Source organism: Scyliorhinus torazame, chromosome 24 (genome assembly GCF_047496885.1).
Source record: "Scyliorhinus torazame isolate Kashiwa2021f chromosome 24, sScyTor2.1, whole genome shotgun sequence".
NCBI lineage: Eukaryota > Metazoa > Chordata > Chondrichthyes > Carcharhiniformes > Scyliorhinidae > Scyliorhinus > Scyliorhinus torazame.
The window spans coordinates 38,012,942-38,028,576 of NC_092730.1; the positions used below are offsets into that span (position 1 = coordinate 38,012,942).

The 15,635-nt window shown below is 48.1% G+C and overlaps 6 non-coding genes across 6 annotated transcripts; all 6 read left to right on the top strand.

The window, feature by feature from the left end:
- Positions 1-3,810: 3,810 nt before the first annotated feature.
- On the top strand, positions 3,811-3,893 carry trnal-cag (transfer RNA leucine (anticodon CAG)). Its single transcript has one exon. It is a non-coding gene; the product is annotated as a tRNA-Leu (tRNA).
- Positions 3,894-4,595: 702 nt separating this feature from the next.
- Positions 4,596-4,678, top strand: trnal-aag (transfer RNA leucine (anticodon AAG)). Its single transcript has one exon. It is a non-coding gene; the product is annotated as a tRNA-Leu (tRNA).
- A 675-nt stretch (positions 4,679-5,353) lies between these two features.
- trnag-ucc (transfer RNA glycine (anticodon UCC)) lies at positions 5,354-5,425 on the top strand. The gene has a single exon. It is a non-coding gene; the product is annotated as a tRNA-Gly (tRNA).
- A 1,918-nt stretch (positions 5,426-7,343) lies between these two features.
- Positions 7,344-7,415, top strand: trnag-ucc (transfer RNA glycine (anticodon UCC)). The gene has a single exon. It is a non-coding gene; the product is annotated as a tRNA-Gly (tRNA).
- Positions 7,416-8,575: 1,160 nt separating this feature from the next.
- On the top strand, positions 8,576-8,658 carry trnal-aag (transfer RNA leucine (anticodon AAG)). Its single transcript has one exon. It is a non-coding gene; the product is annotated as a tRNA-Leu (tRNA).
- A 675-nt stretch (positions 8,659-9,333) lies between these two features.
- Positions 9,334-9,405, top strand: trnag-ucc (transfer RNA glycine (anticodon UCC)). Its single transcript has one exon. It is a non-coding gene; the product is annotated as a tRNA-Gly (tRNA).
- Positions 9,406-15,635: the final 6,230 nt, after the last annotated feature.

Sequence of the window (15,635 nt, forward strand, 5' to 3'; positions counted from 1 at the left end):
GACATGAGATTCCTGCTTAAATACGCACAGCAAGACCACACCGGCAAAAGCCCAGTTCATGACTCGATAATCTGCTTCAGTGACTCTGGTTGAGGAATTAATATTGATCCCAAGACTCCGGGTAAAATTCGTCCTCTCTTCTTGTAAATTGTCTGGCCGGTTAGATTGTTCACATCCGTCCAAGAGGGGAAGTTGGGAACTCGGTTTCTATTATGATTCATTGCTCGAAAGAGCTTTATTTCCTTATTGGCCCCTGTGAGTTATTACTGGATATCGCTATATATCTATATTGCCGCTCTGTGGGGTACTGCTGGATAACGTTTCCTGTGCAGCTTTGACAAAGTGTCACCTGGACTCTAAACGTGAGCTCATTTCTCTCCCTCCAGATGCTGTCAGACCGTCTGAGACTTTAAAGAATTTTCTCTGTGGTTCCCTCTGTGTGAGCTTTACAATGTTGTAATGTGCCATGCTGCCTCCTTCATTCCTGGGACTAATGTCAGGATGAGACTGCAAAAAGTTTCTGATAGGTATTTGCTGCAAAGCAAACAGGAATCTGCGTTATGTTTACTTTTGGTGTGAGGGAGAATGTAATTAGCAGAGAATAGCCTCGATTCCTGTACCTCCGGCTAATGCCCCAGCACGGTTCCGCTGCGGCACTCTGCCCCTTAAACCAGGAGCTACGACATTACTGAACTGCGGTAGCCACACAACGATTCACCTCTTCATTTTTTCTTTCAACAAGAACACACTTTTGAGCACACTAATTCTGGTCAGCATAGTTCAGATAATTTACTTTCGTGCTAAATGATTGATCTGTGAAGGTGATGTGATTGATTCTGTGACGTTGTACTGATGGGAAAGTAGCGAGTGACTGGAATCATCTTCATAGAACGAAGTTCGGGACGGAAATTTCACCTCTCTGGGAACATTGATTCCGCTGTTACTGATTTCATCAAACTGTGCCTCAGGTCCGACCCCGAAAAGAGTCAACCACGATCAGAGTGGCGCAGCGGAAGCATGGTGGGCCCATAACCCAGAAGTCGATGGATTGAAACCATCCTCTGCTATTCGTGTTCTCACTCACACCAACCGGAAACAAGTTGCTATTTGACAGCAGCACATCTGCGATTTTCTTTATTGGTATCAAAGTTTTGCTTTCAGTCTGATCCGGTCTTGGACACCTGTTCTTCACCTACCCACACTGCAGTCGATGTGACTAAGTTGACTTCTCCCAGAACACTCATCTGGCGCCTCTACTGGATGACCGTTCACCTGTTTGGACACTGGAGGGGTTGTTCGGCTCCATGTCTCTGAAACCAGCACAGGGAGCAGCTGTGGAGAGAGATTGCAGTCGCCAGAATGCAACTTCCAATTGGATACTTCACGTCTCTCAGATCTTAGACATTCAATACCGTCGTGCGAGGAACAGGTTGAGCGGGAATTTGGTCCTTGTTGATTGGAGCAAACTGATGAATGCAGCAATGAGAAGCTCCTTAACCCCCAGCAGTTTGTACAACGATGGCACTCAGATACAGGACTGCCTGGGGTTCAAAATTAGGAAAAGCATGTCTTGTTTGAAAGGAAATGACGATGAAGATGGAATTTAAGTCGATTTGTGCACGGATCTTAGATTTGACGCGAGCGCATCAGGATGGCCGAAGCGGCTAAGGAGCTCCGTTCAGGTCGCAGTCTCTTCTGGAGGCGTGGGTTCCACTCACACCCCTGATTTTGACTTTTCCTCCACGAGGTTAAATTTCTACAGGAAGATCCAATACCTCCCTTTCAGTGTAAAAACATTGGTCTCAGGACATCAGATTCCGCTTAAATACGCACAGCAAGACTCCACAGGCAAACGCGCAGTTCATGACTCTATAACCTGCTTCAGTGAAACTGGTTGAGGAATGAATATTGATCCCAGGACTCCGGGACAAATTCGTCTTAATTTCTTGTTAGTAGTCTGGCAGGTTGGATTGTTCACATCCGTCCAAGAGGGGAAGTTGGGAACTCGGTTTCTATTATGATTTGTTGCTCGATAAAGATTTATTTCCTTATTGGCCCCCTGTGAGTTATTACTGGATATCGTTATATATCTATATTGCCCCTCTGTGGGGTACTGCTCGATAACGTTTCCGTCCAGCTTTGACAAAGTGTCACCTGGACTCTAAACGTTAGCTCTTTTCTCTCCCTACAGATGCTGTCAGATCGTCTGAGACTTTAAAGAATTTTCTCTGTGGTTCCCTCTGTGTGAGCTTTACAATGTTGTAATGTGCCATGCTGTCTCTTTCATTCTTGGGACTAATGTCGGGATGAGACTGCAAAAAGTTTCTGATAGGTATTTGCTGCAAAGCAAACAGGAATCTGCGTTATGTTTACTTTTGGTGTGAGGGAGAATGTAAATAGCAGAGAATAGCCTCGATTCCTCGACCTCAGGCCAATGAACCAGCACGCTTCCGCTGCGGCACTCTGGTCCTTAAACCAGGAGCTACGTCATTACTGCCCTGCGGTAGCCACACAACTATTCACTTCCTTATTTTTTCTTTCAACAGGAACACACTTTTGAACACACTAATACTGGTCAGCATAGTTCAGATAATTTATTTTCGTGCTGAATGGTTGTTCTGTGAAGGTGATGTGATTTCTTCTGTGACGTTGTTCTGATGGGAACGTGGGGAGTGACTGGAATCACCTTCATAGAATGAAGTTCGTGACGGAAGTTTCACTCTCTGGGAACATAAATCACGCTGTTACTGATTTCTTCAAACCTTGCCTCAAGTCCGACCCCGAAGAGAGTCAACCACGATCAGAGTGGCGCAGCGGAAGCGTGCTGGGCCCATAACCCAGAAGTCGATGGATTGAAAGCATCCTCTGCTATTCGTGTTCTCACTCACATCAAACGGAAACAAGTTGCTATTTGTCAGCAGCACATCTGCGATTTTCTTTATTGGTACCAAAGTTTTGCTTTCAGTATGATCCGGTCTTGGACACCTGTTCTTCAGCTACCCACACTGCAGTCGATGTGACTAAGTTGACTTCTCCCAGAACACTCTTCTGGCGCCTCCACTGGATGACCGTTCACCTGTTTGGACACTGGAGGGGTTGTTCGGCTCCATGTCTCTGAAACCAGCACAGGGAGCAGCTGTGGAGAGATATTGCAGTCGCCAGAATGCAACTCTCCAATTGGATACTTCACGTCTCTCAGATCTTAGACATTCAATACCGTCGTGCGAGGAACAGGTTGAGCGGGACTTTGGTCCTTGTTGATTGGAGCAAACTGATGAATGCAGCAATGAGATGCTCCTTAACCCCCAGCAGTTTGGACAAGGATGGCACTCAGATACAGGACACTGGGTGGGGTTCAAAAGTAGCTAAAGCATATCTTGTTTGAAATGAAATGACGATGAAGATAGAATTTAAGTCGATTTGTACACGGAACTTGTTTTTGACGCCAGCGCATCACGATGGCTGAGTGGCTATGGCGCTGTGTTAAGGTCGCAGTCTTCTCTGGAGACGTGGGTACGAATCGCATGTGTGACATTAACTTTTCCTCCACGAAATGTTCAACCCCAGGAAGATCCAATACCTCACATTCAATGGGCAAGTGGTGGTACGGACTTTATAGAATGGAGCAAACTGATCAATGCAGAAATGAGAGCTCCTTAACACACAGCGTCTTGGAGAAGGATGGCATTCAGACACAAGAGTCTGGCTGGCGTTCAAAAATAGTAAAACCACATCTAGTTTGAAATGAAATGAAGATGAAAATTGAATTAAAATCGATTTGCCCATGGAGCATATCTTTGATCAGAGCGCGTCAGGATGGCCGAGCGGTCGAAGGCGCTGCGTTCAGGTTGTCGTCTTCTCTGGAGGCGTGGGTTCGAATCCCACTTCTGACATTAACTTTTCCTCCACGAGGTTACGTGTTTCCAGCAAACCGTTCAACACCAGGAAAATCCAATACCTCCGATTCAATTGGGAAGCGGTGGCGGAAGGACATGAGATTCCTGCTCACATTCGCAAAGCAAGGCCCAACAGACAGAAGCCCAGTCCATGACTGGATGATCTGCTCAGTGATCCTGGTTGAGGAAATAATACTGATCCCAGGACTCCGGGTAAATTTCCACTTCCATTGTTGTAAATAGTCTGGCTGGTTGGATTGTCGGACGTGAATCAGCTGGCTTCTTCCAGAAAGTTCTTCTGCCGCCTTTACAGCATGAACATCCTCGTGTTTGGCACTGGAGGCGTTATTCGGCTACTTGTCTATGAAAGCAGCACCAGATGCAGCTGTGCAGAGAGATTTCAGTCGCCAGGATGCAACTGTCTCATTGGATCCTTCCCGCCACTCAGATCTTAGACTCTTAATACCTTCGTGTAAGGAACAGTTAGACGGCAGTACGGACTTTGTTGATTGGAGCAAACTGATCAATGCAGAAATGAGAGCTCCTTAACACACAGCGCGTTGGAGAACGATCGCACTCAGACGCAAGAGTCTGGCTGGCGTTCAAAAATAGTAAAACCACATCTAGTTTGAAATGAAATGAAGATGAAAATTAAATTTAAATCGATTTGCGCATGGAGCATATTTTTGGCCACAGTGCGTCAGGATGGCCGAGCGGTCGAAGGCGCTGCGTTAAGGTCGCAGTCTCCTCTGGAAGCGTGGGTTCGAATCCCACTTCTGACATTCCCTTTTCCTCCACGTGGTTACGTTTCTCCAACAATATTTGCAACACCAGGACGATCCAATACCTCCCATTCAATGGGGAAGCGGTGGCCTCCTGGAATGAGATTCCTGCTGATATTCGCACAGCAAGACCCCACAGGCAAAAGCCCAGTTCATCACTGGATAATCTGCTCATGACTCTATTTGAGGAATTAATAATGATCCCAGTATTCCTGGTAAATGTCTCGTCTCTTGTTGTAAATAGTCTGGCTGGTTGGATTGTCGAGGTGTCTCAGTCGACATCTCCCAGAAAACTCTTCTGCCGCCTTTACTGGATGAACGTCCTCCTGTTTGGACACTGAAGGGTTTTCTGGCTACTTGTTTGTGAAAGCAGCACCAGAAGCAGCAGTGGAGAGAGATTCCAGTCGCAAGGATGCAACTGTATAATTGGATCCTTCACGCCGCTCAGATCTTAGACTCTCAATATCTTCATGTGAGGAACAGGTCGGCGGGAGTTCGGTCTTTGTTGATTGCAGCAAACTGATCAATGCAACGACGCGAAGCTCCTTAACCCCCAGCGGCTTGGAGAAGGACGGCACTCAGATACAGGACTCTGGCTGGTGTTCAAAAATAGGAAAAGCACAACTGATTAGTATTGAAATGACAATGAAGATAGAATTTAAAGTTCGTCAGTGAGCGATGGTGGTATAATGGTGAGTATAGCTGCCTTCCAAGCAGTTGACCTGGGTTCGATTCCCAGCAATCGCAGAAAAAACTTATTTCGAAATTTCGGGCAGCAAGGTTGCACAGTTATTTCACAGCTCCAGGGTTCCAGGTTCGATTCCCGGCTTGGGTCACTGTCTGTGCGGAGTCTGCACGTTCTCCCCATGTCTGCGTGAATTTCACCCCGGGTGCTCCGGTTTCCTCCCATGGCATAAAGACGAGCTGACTAGGGGAATTGGTCATGCGTAATTGCCCTTAGTGTCCAAAAAGGTAGGAAGGATTATGGGGTTGCGGGGTGAGGGTGATAGGATGGAATTGAGGTCTTAAGTGGATCGGTGCAGACTCGATGGGCCGAATGGACTCCTTCTGCACTGTGTGTTCTATGTCTATTTGTGCACCGAGCATAACAGTTTCTGCAGCTCGTCAGGGTGGCCGAGCGGTCGAAGGCGCGGGTTAAGGACGCAGTCTCCTCTGGAGGCGTGCGTTAGAATCCTACTTCTGACATTGCCTTTTTTTCCACGAGGTTACATTTCTCCAAAAATTGTTCAACCCCAGGAAGATCTCATACCTCCCATTCAATGGGGAAGCGGTGGCCTCGGGACGCGAGATTGGTACTTAAATTCGTACAGCAAGACCCCACAGTCAGAAGCCCAGTTCATGACTGGATGATATGCTCAGTGACTCTGGTTGACGAATTAATACTGATACCAGGACTCCGGGTAAATTTCCACTTCCATTGTTGTAAATAGTCTGGCTGGTTGGATTGTCGGACGTGAACCAGCTGGCTTCTTCCAGAAAGTTTTTCTGCCGCCTTCACAGCATGAACATCCTCGTGTTTGGCACTGGAGGCGTTATTCGGCTACGTGTCTGTGAAAGCAGCACCAGATGCAGCTGTGCAGAGAGATTCCAGTCGCCAGGATGCAACTGTCTCATTGGATCCTTCCCGCCACTCAGATCTTAAACTCTTAATACCTTCGTGTAAGGAACAGTTAGACGGCAGTACGGACTTTGTTGATTGGAGCAAACTGTTCAATGCAGAAATGAGAGCTCCTTAACACACAGCGCGTTGGAAAACGATTGCACTCAGATGCAAGAGTCTGGCTGGCGTTCAAAAATAGTAAAACCACATCTAGTTTGAAATGAAATGAAGATGAAAATTAAATTTAAATCGATTTGCGCATGGAGCATATCTTTGGCCACAGTGCGTCAGGATGGCCGAGCGGTCAAAGGCGCTGCGTTAAGGTCGCAATCTCCTCTGCAGGCGCGGGATCGAAGCCCACTTCTGACATTCCCTTTTCCTCCACGTGGTTAGGTTTCTCCAGCAATATTTGCAACACCAGGACGATCCAATACCTCCCATTCAATGGGGAAGCGGTGGCCTCCTGGAATGAGATTCCTGCTGATATTCGCACAGCAAGACCCCACAGGCAGAAGCCCAGTTCATCACTGGGTAATCTGCTCATGACTCTATTTGAGGAATTAATAATGATCCCAGGATTCCGGGTAAATGTCTCGTCTCTTGTTGTAAAAAGTCTGGCTGGTTGGATTGTCGAGGTGTCTCAGTCGGCATCTCCCAGCAAACTCTTCTGCCGCCTTTACTGGATGAACGTCCTCCTGTTTGGACACTGAAGGGTTTTCTGGCTACTTGTTTGTGAAAGCAGCACCAGAAGCAGCTGTGGAGAGAGATTCCAGTCGCAAGGATGCAACTGTATAATTGGATCATTCACGCCGCTCAGATCTTAGACTCTCAATATCTTCATGTGAGGAACAGGTCGGCGGGAGTTCGCTCTTTGTTGATTGCAGCAAACTGATCAATGCAACGACGCGAAGCCCCTTAACCCCTAGCGGCTTGGAGAAGGACGGCACTCAGATACAGGACTCTGGCTGGTGTTCAAAAATAGGAAAAGCACAACTGATTAGTAATGAAATGACAATGAAGATAGAATTTAAAGTTCTTCAGTGAGCGATGGTGGTATAATGGTGAGCATAGCTGCCTTCCAAGCAGTTGACCTGGGTTCGATTCCCAGCCATCGCAGAAAAAACTTATTTCGAAATTTTGGGCAGCAAGGTAGCACAGTTGTTTCACAGCTCCAGGGTTCCAGGTTCGATTCCCGGCTTGGGTCACTGTCTGTGCGGAGTCTGCACGTTCTCCCCATGTCTGCGTGAATTTCACCCCGGGTGCTCCGGTTTCCTCCCACGGCATAAAGACGAGCTGGCTAGGGGAATTGGTCATGCGTAATTGCCCTTCGTGTCCAAAAAGGTAGGAAGGATTATTGGGTTGCGGGGTGAGGGTGATAGGATGGAATTGAGGACTTAAGTGGATCGGTGCAGACTCGATGGGCCGAATGGACTCCTTCTGCACTTTATGTTCTATGTCTATTTGTGCACCGAGCATAACAGTTTCTGCAGCTCGTCAGGGTGGCCGAGCGGTCGAAGGCGCGGGTTAAGGACGCAGTCTCCTCTGGAGGCGTGCGTTAGAATCCTACTTCTGACATTGCCTTTTCTTCCACGAGGTTACATTTCTCCAAAAATTGTTCAACCCCAGGAAGATCTCATACCTCCCATTCAATGGGGGAAGCGGTGGCCTCGGGACGCGAGATTCGTACTTAAATTCGTACAGCAAGACCCCACAGTCAGAAGCCCAGTTCATGACTGGATGATATGCTCAGTGACTCTGGTTGACGAATTAATACTGATACCAGGACTCCGGGTAAATTTCCACTTCCATTGTTGTAAATAGTCTGGCTGGTTGGATTGTCGGACGTGAATCAGCTGGCTTCTTCCAGAAAGTTCTTCTGCCGCCTTCACAGCATGAACATCCTCGTGTTTGGCACTGGAGGCGTTATTCGGCTACTTGTCTGTGAAAGCAGCACCAGATGCAGCTGTGCAGAGAGATTCCAGTCGCCAGGATGCAACTGTCTCATTGGATCCTTCCCGCCACCCAGATCTTAGACTCTTAATACCTTCGTGAAAGGAACAGTTAGACGGCAGTACGGACTTTGTTGATTGGAGCAAACTGATCAATGCAGAAATGAGAGCTCCTTAACCACAGCGCGTTGGAGAACGATCGCACTCAGATGCAAGAGTCTGGCTGGCGTTCAAAAATAGTAAAACCACATCTAGTTTGAAATGAAATGAAGATGAAAATTAAATTTAAATCGATTTGCGCATGGAGCATTTCTTTGGCCACAGTGCGTCAGGATGGCCGAGCGGTCGAAGGCGCTGCGTTAAGGTCGCAGCTTTCTCTGGAGGCGTGGGTTCGAATCCCACTTCTGACATTCCCTTTTCCTCCATGTGGTTACGTTTCTCCAGCAAAGTTTGCAACACCAGGACGAACCAATACCTCACATTCAATGGGTGAGAGGTGGCCTCCTGGAATGAGATTCCTGCTGATATTCGCACAGCAAGACCCCACAGGCAGAAGCCCAGTTCATCACTGGATAATCTGCTCATGACTCTATTTGAGGAATTAATAATGATCCCAGGATTCCGGGTAAATGTCTCGTCTCTTGTTGTAAATAGTCTGGCTGGTTGGATTGTCGAGGTGTCTCGGTCGACATCTCCCAGAAAACTCTTCTGCCGCCTTTACTGGATGAACGTCCTCCTGTTTGGACACTGAAGGTTTTTCTGGCTACTTGTTTGTGAATGCAGCACCAGAAGCAGCTGTGGAGAGAGATTCCAGTCGCAAGGATGCAACTGGCTAATTGGATCCTTCACGCCGCTCAGATCTTAGACTCTCAATATCTTCATGTGAGGAACAGGTCGGCGGGAGTTCGGTTTTTGTTGATTGCAGCAAACTGATCAATGCAACGACGCGAAGCTCCTTAACCCCCAGCGGCTTGGAGAAGGACGGCACTCAGATACAGGACTCTGGCTGGTGTTCAAAAATAGTTAAAGCACAACTGTTTAGAAATGAAATGACAATGAAGATAGAATTTAAAGTTCTTCAGTGAGCGATGGTGGTATAATGGTGAGCATAGCTGTCTTCCAAGCAGTTGACCTTGGTTCGATTCCCAGCCATCGCAGAAATTTTGAAATATTTCGTAATTTTGTGCAGCAAGGTGGCACAGTAGTTTCGCAGCTCCAGGGTTCCAGGTTCGATTCCCGGCTTGGGTCACTGTCTGTGCGGAGCTGCACGTTCTCCCCATGTCTGCGTGAATTTCAACCCGGGTGCTCCGGTTTCCTCCCACAGCATAAAGACGAGCTGGCTCGGGGAATTGGTCATGCCTAATTGCCCTTAGTGTCCAAAAAGGTAGGAAGGATTATTGGGTTGCGGGGTGAGGGTGATAGGATGGAATTGAGGTCTTAAGTGGATCGGTGCAGACTCGATGGGCCGAATGGACTCCTTCTGCACTGTCTGTTCTCTGTCTATTTGTGCACGGTTCATAACATTTCCTGCAGCTCGTCAGGGTGGCCGAGCAGTCGAAGGCGCTGCGTTAAGATCGCAGACTCCTCTGGAAGCAGGGACGATAGGGACATTTAAGGGGCATCTTGACAAATATATGAATAGGATGGGAATAGAAGGATACGGACCCAGGAAGTGTAGAAGATTGTAGTTTAGTCGGGCAGCATGGTCGGCACGGGCTTGGAGGACCGAAGGGCCTGTTCCTGTGCTGTACATTTCTTTGTTCTTTGTTCTTTGAAACTTCACGTCGCTCCGATCATAGACTCTCAGTGCCTTCGTGTGAGGAACGGATAGAGCCGGAATTCGGTCCTTGTTGATCGGAGCAAGTGATCAATGCAGCAATGAGAATCTGCTTAACCCCCAGCGGCTTGGGGAAGGATGGCACTCAGATACAGGACTCTGGCTGGGGTTCAAAAGGAGGAAACGCATGTCTTGTTTGAAATGAAACGACGATGAAAATTGAATTTAAGTCGATTTGTGCACGGAGATTAGTTTTGACGACGACGCATCAGGATGACCAGGCGGTCTAAGATGCTGCGTTCAGCTCGCAGTCGCTTTTGGAGACGTGGGTTAGAATCCCACTCCTGATATTGACTTTTCCTCCACGAGATTTAATTTCTCCAGCAAGATTTTCAACCTCAGGAATTTCATTGGAAAAGCGTTGGCCTGAGGTCATGAGATTCCTGCTTAAATACGCACAGCAAGACCCCACAGGCAAAAGCCCAGTTAATGACTCGATAATCTGCTTCAGTGACTCTGGTTGAGGAATTCATATTGATCTCAGGACCCCGGGTAAAATTCGTCTTCTCTTCTTATAAATAGTGTGGCTGGTTGGATTGTTCTATCGGCGGGTGGTGGGTCAGTTTCCGGTGTGGGCAAATAAATCGTCACGAAGGGGATGAATGTATCCTGATCGGTGTCTCTGGGGCTGCAAAGACTGGGGTCTGGCCTGTGTGTCCATTGTTCGGTTTTCTCATGGGCTTCAGTTGTGCTGTCGCTGTCAGCCGAATCAAGCGTCAGGGTGAAATTTGATTCTAGGCGCCGGGTCAAGGTTGTGTGTGTGGACGTGCTGCTGCTGCTGGGGGAAGGGGGGATTGGGTTGTCAGTGGGCGGGTCTTCATTGTCTGCCATCGCCGACGAGAGGTGGTGCGAGTGGCTGCACTGGGTTCCATAAACCTTAAGCTGATTTGCATGGAACCATCCTGATTTTCCGTTCGGATACGTGATCTCATAAACTGGGGGGCTTACTTTCTCCGAGGTTGAATAGGGACTTGCAAATTTAGGGGAGAGGAATGAGCTGTGGTTGTATAAGGTGACCATTACTTGCTGTCCGACTGTATACTCTGTCGGGTGTACCGTCTTATCAAAGCAGGCTTTACTCTGCTTTCATTTTGCACCTAGTCGAACAGCTGCAGCGACTTGTGCTGCTTTAATATTTTCTACCATGTGCTGGACTGCTTTCTCATGGGTCAGGGTGGGGACTGCGGGGCTGGCCAAATCAAGTCCAAATAAATACTCGGTACACTTCATGGGTCGTCCGGTTATGAGAGTATATGTGGACGTGCGATTTTCTCAGGGTATATCCTGTTGAACTTGACACTGTGTTCCTAACAAACATCAGTGCGAATGGGAGAACTGTGTGCCATGTCGTGTTGCCCTGCTGCACCGTTTTCTTAAGTGTTGCCTTTAGTGTTCGATTCATGTGTTCCACAATGCCGCTGGACTGCGGGTGATAGGCAATGTGGAACTTATGCATTGTACCAAAAATGGGCATAACGTTTTTCATAACCCTGCCTGTAAAGTACGAACCTTGGTCCGACACAGTACTACAGGGGAGTCCCCATCTGGTGACAATTTGCTCGGTTAGGATCTTTGCCGTGGGTTTGGCTGTCTTTGTTCTTGAGGGGAAAGTTTCGACACATTTGGTAAATGTATCGCTTACAATCAACACATATTTGTATCCATTTCTGCAGGGTGGAGGGGTGGGGGGGGGGTGGGGGGGTGGAGGGAACCAATATAATCTAGCTGCAGGTTTGTCCACGGGCAATTCACAGGGCGGGTGTGTCGTAGCTGGGCTTTTTTCGCATATCTATCCGGGCTGTTCTGTGCACAAATCAAGCAATTTTCAACCTAATGGGATACGTCGGTTTTCAAATCAGGCCACCAGCAGAGAGGTCTGAGGTGGGCAAGGGTGGATTCAATTCCTTGGTGTTCATATCCGTCATGGAAATAACAAAATATTTGGTTCCTGTCCTGGGTGGGGACTACATAAATGCCATCTTTTAAAACGATTCCATCATGGATCGTTAAAGAATTCCTAACATTTTCGCAGGGAGCTGAGAAGTTTCCTTTTAAAATTCCCTTCAATGTCTCGTCTTCCTTCTGGGCCTGGGTTAAGTCTTGGATGTTGGTCTGTGAGACCTGAACTGCGTGTACTGGGGCACTCTCGGGGGGTTGCCAAAAGTGGCCATGTCGTGAGCCTGCCTTCGCTTGGGCATCAGCTTTCATGTTGCCGGGTTGGGAGGAACGATGGTGACTTCTTACTTTTACCACACCATATTTTCTGCCTCTCGCATTCTGAAGGATATATTTGATCAATGTGGCTGAGGGTAGAGGTTTTCCGTCGTCGGAAATTAATCCTTTAGACTCCCACAGGGATAGGAATTCTGTTAGGCTGTTGCAGACATGCAAACTGTCTGAATATATGTCTGCTGGGGTCGGGAACGAATCGGGGTGCTGGACAATGTAAGCGATGGCTGCTAACTCGGCTGCCTGCGAACCTAAGTGTCCAGGCAACTTTAAAGCAATTTCTTCTGAAGCGCGTCCCTGCGCATCCTCGACATAAATACCACATCCTGTGATCCTTTTTCCATCAAGGACTGTGGAGGAGCCATCTACATAGATTCTCAATGCTTTGTCTGTGTTCGTCTATCGTCGGATGCCTGTCTTTTTTGGTACCGACTTGGAAACAAAGGGGCCTGTACTGTGCTTGGGGGCTATGATCTCGCACTCACGTGGGGTTCCTGCATCGTGCAAATGGTCGGCCAGAAACATGTGCGTTTTTGTCCGTTTTACCGTAATGTCGCTTCCTTGTACGAGTAGGGTCCATCGTGCTGTTTGAATGTCGCTTACTGTGCCGTCTTTTAGTCTGCGTCCAGTAAAAGCTGTGTCGGGGTATGCTCGGTCAAAATGGTTACTGGGTTGAGTCCGGTTATGTACGAGAAGCACTGTACTGCCCAGAAAACTGCTAACAGCTTTCGCAGGCTGAAAATCCCTGCTCGACTGCATCTAAAACACGTGAGGCATAGGATATGGGTCCGAAACGATCGTGCCTTTCCTGCAGGAGTACGACCGAAAGGGTTCGGTCGGTGGTCGCTACCTCTATCGCATATGGGGAGTGTGGATCTGGGGCTTGCAAGGCGGGGATTGTGCTCAGGGCGCGATTTAAAACATTCATGGCATCCGTGTGCTGTGGAAGCCATTTCCATGGGGCCTGTTTCTTTCTGAGCTCGGAAAGTGGGGCTCCTTTTGCGGCGAATCCGTCTATGGGGTTTCTACAAGATCCAACCACTCCTAAAAATGAACGGAGTGCTGTAACGTTCTGGGGCAAAGGCAAATTTCGAATGGAATCTATGCGTTTATATTCTATTTTACTCTTCCCATGCGTGATGACCGTACCTACATTTGTGAAATTTCCATGGAGGATTTGGGCTTTCATGGGGTTAATTTTGCTTTCAATTGTTGTGAGTAGTCCTAATAATTCTGAAAGAAGCAAGATGTGCGTTTCCTTGGTGTCCATCTGTCGGAGCAAGTCATCCACATACTGAACAAGGCATTCAGGGCGGGAAAATTTAGATAAGCCATTCGCCAATTGTCTGTGAAAAATGGAGGAGAAGATGTGGAAGGCACGTCCACGTGTACTGCTGTCCCTGGAACGTGAACGCAAATTTATACTGGCAACCTTTGTCCAGTGGTATGGACCAAAAACCATTGCTAATGTCCAATACCGTGAAAACTTTCGACTGGAGTCCCTGTTTTAACATGGTCTCGGAGCTCGTGGCAACAGTGGGGGCTGCTAGGGGAGTCACTTTGTTCAATTCCCTGTAGTCGATGGTCAGTCGCCATGTACCGTCTGGTTTTCTTACTGGCCAAATCGGGGCATTGTTCGTCGATGCTGCTGGTCGAATCACTCCTTGATTTAATAAGCTTTAATAAGCAATTACCTTGACTAACTCTCCCTCGGCTTGCTGGGGGAAGCCATACTGTTTCTGGGACTTAGGATTGGGACCTGTAATGTTAACCACTCTTGGGAATTTGCCGCAGTCGTGCTTGTGCTGGGCAAACGCTGATTTATGTCTCTTCAAGACCTCTCTAACCGCTTTGCCTGTGGTAATGGTTTGTGCATCAAACCAGTACTCTCCTAATGAGCTGAGTCAATGGGCATAATCTACTACTGTGAGCCTGGCGGGCGCTGCTCTAGCCATTTCCCATATACATCTGTTGACTGGGTCCAATGAAAGGTTGGTGCACTCATGAAATCTATGCCTAGGATGTGTTCTGCTGCCTGGGGTAAATCTACAAAAATGACCAAGTGTTTTGTTTTAATATTGCCAATCTGTACATCCACAGGGGCTGTGATGTGTCCGTGCTGGAGTTGACCTGTAAAGCGATGAAGGGTAATGGTGTCCGTAGTGGGCCATATCTCTCTTTGGTACATGGTGGAGGAGTTTACTGTGGTTCAGGACCCTCCTGTATCCCAAAGGAACTCTACGGGGCGTCCCCAGACGGTGCATGCAACTACCGGTCTTCCGGAGTTATCCTAAAGTGTATCACGGACCCAGGTTGCGGAGCGCGAAGACCGTCAATCGGTGCCATTCATGGCCAAATTATCTGGTCGGGTGCTAACACTGTGGATGGGTCTGGCATTGTTTCTGGGCGGGGGGGGGGGGGGTGCTTATTCCTTTGCTGCTTCGGGCGGTATTGCATTCTCGGGCATAATGTCCTTCGTGTCCACAATTATAACATTCCTATGCTTTAGCATGCTGCGCACTTCTTCTACCTTAATTCACCCATGCGGGGTCTTGGTGTGCCCTTACTGGGTTCATTGTGGCGCCCACTCTCTCCTGCTCTGTCGTTCTCTGTACAGATTGTTCCCAAGCTCTCGATCAGCGTTTCCGACCCCACACTTCATTGTGTGCCGGGTCTGAGGAGTCGTAACTGGCACATCTTCTGCCCTGCTTCTGTGGCATGGGACACTAGTGTATGGGTACATTTGACCGTATCGTCTGCTGATAAACGGGCGCGGGCTAACTCACCAAATACAGCAGTAAAGTGAATCCAAAGGTGTTCAGCAAAAGCTGTTGTATGCTCTCCCTTTTTCTGTCTGCACCGGTTGAGTCCTTCTACGCATCTCCTCTATTATAGTCAATGGCGTCTAAAATGTCTGTTTTCATGCCTTGGAGGCTACCACCTCCTACCGTTTGTGAGTTGGGAAGGGCTGAACTAACTGACGGGTCGAGGCACATAACTATGAGCGTTACCTCCTCCTTCTAATCTAAACTGTACATGACTGTCTGTTGCTTCACCAGCTCGAAAAGGTGGTGTATGTCTGATGTGCGGTGGAAAGTCTCAATCTTATCGTCGGCATCTCTTAACTGGGTGATGGTTAATGGGGTTGTATAAAGAAAATCGGGTTGGTCTTCCGTGCTGACCCTGCCCTGCATGGTGATGGGGTTCATTGTGTTGGGTGCTGCCTGTGCAGTCGGTGGTGCGGGTGCTTTTCTTTCCGGAGCCTGGGGGGCGGGAGGGGGGGAGCTCTATTTTGATTTTCGATCTCACTCATGTACCGTT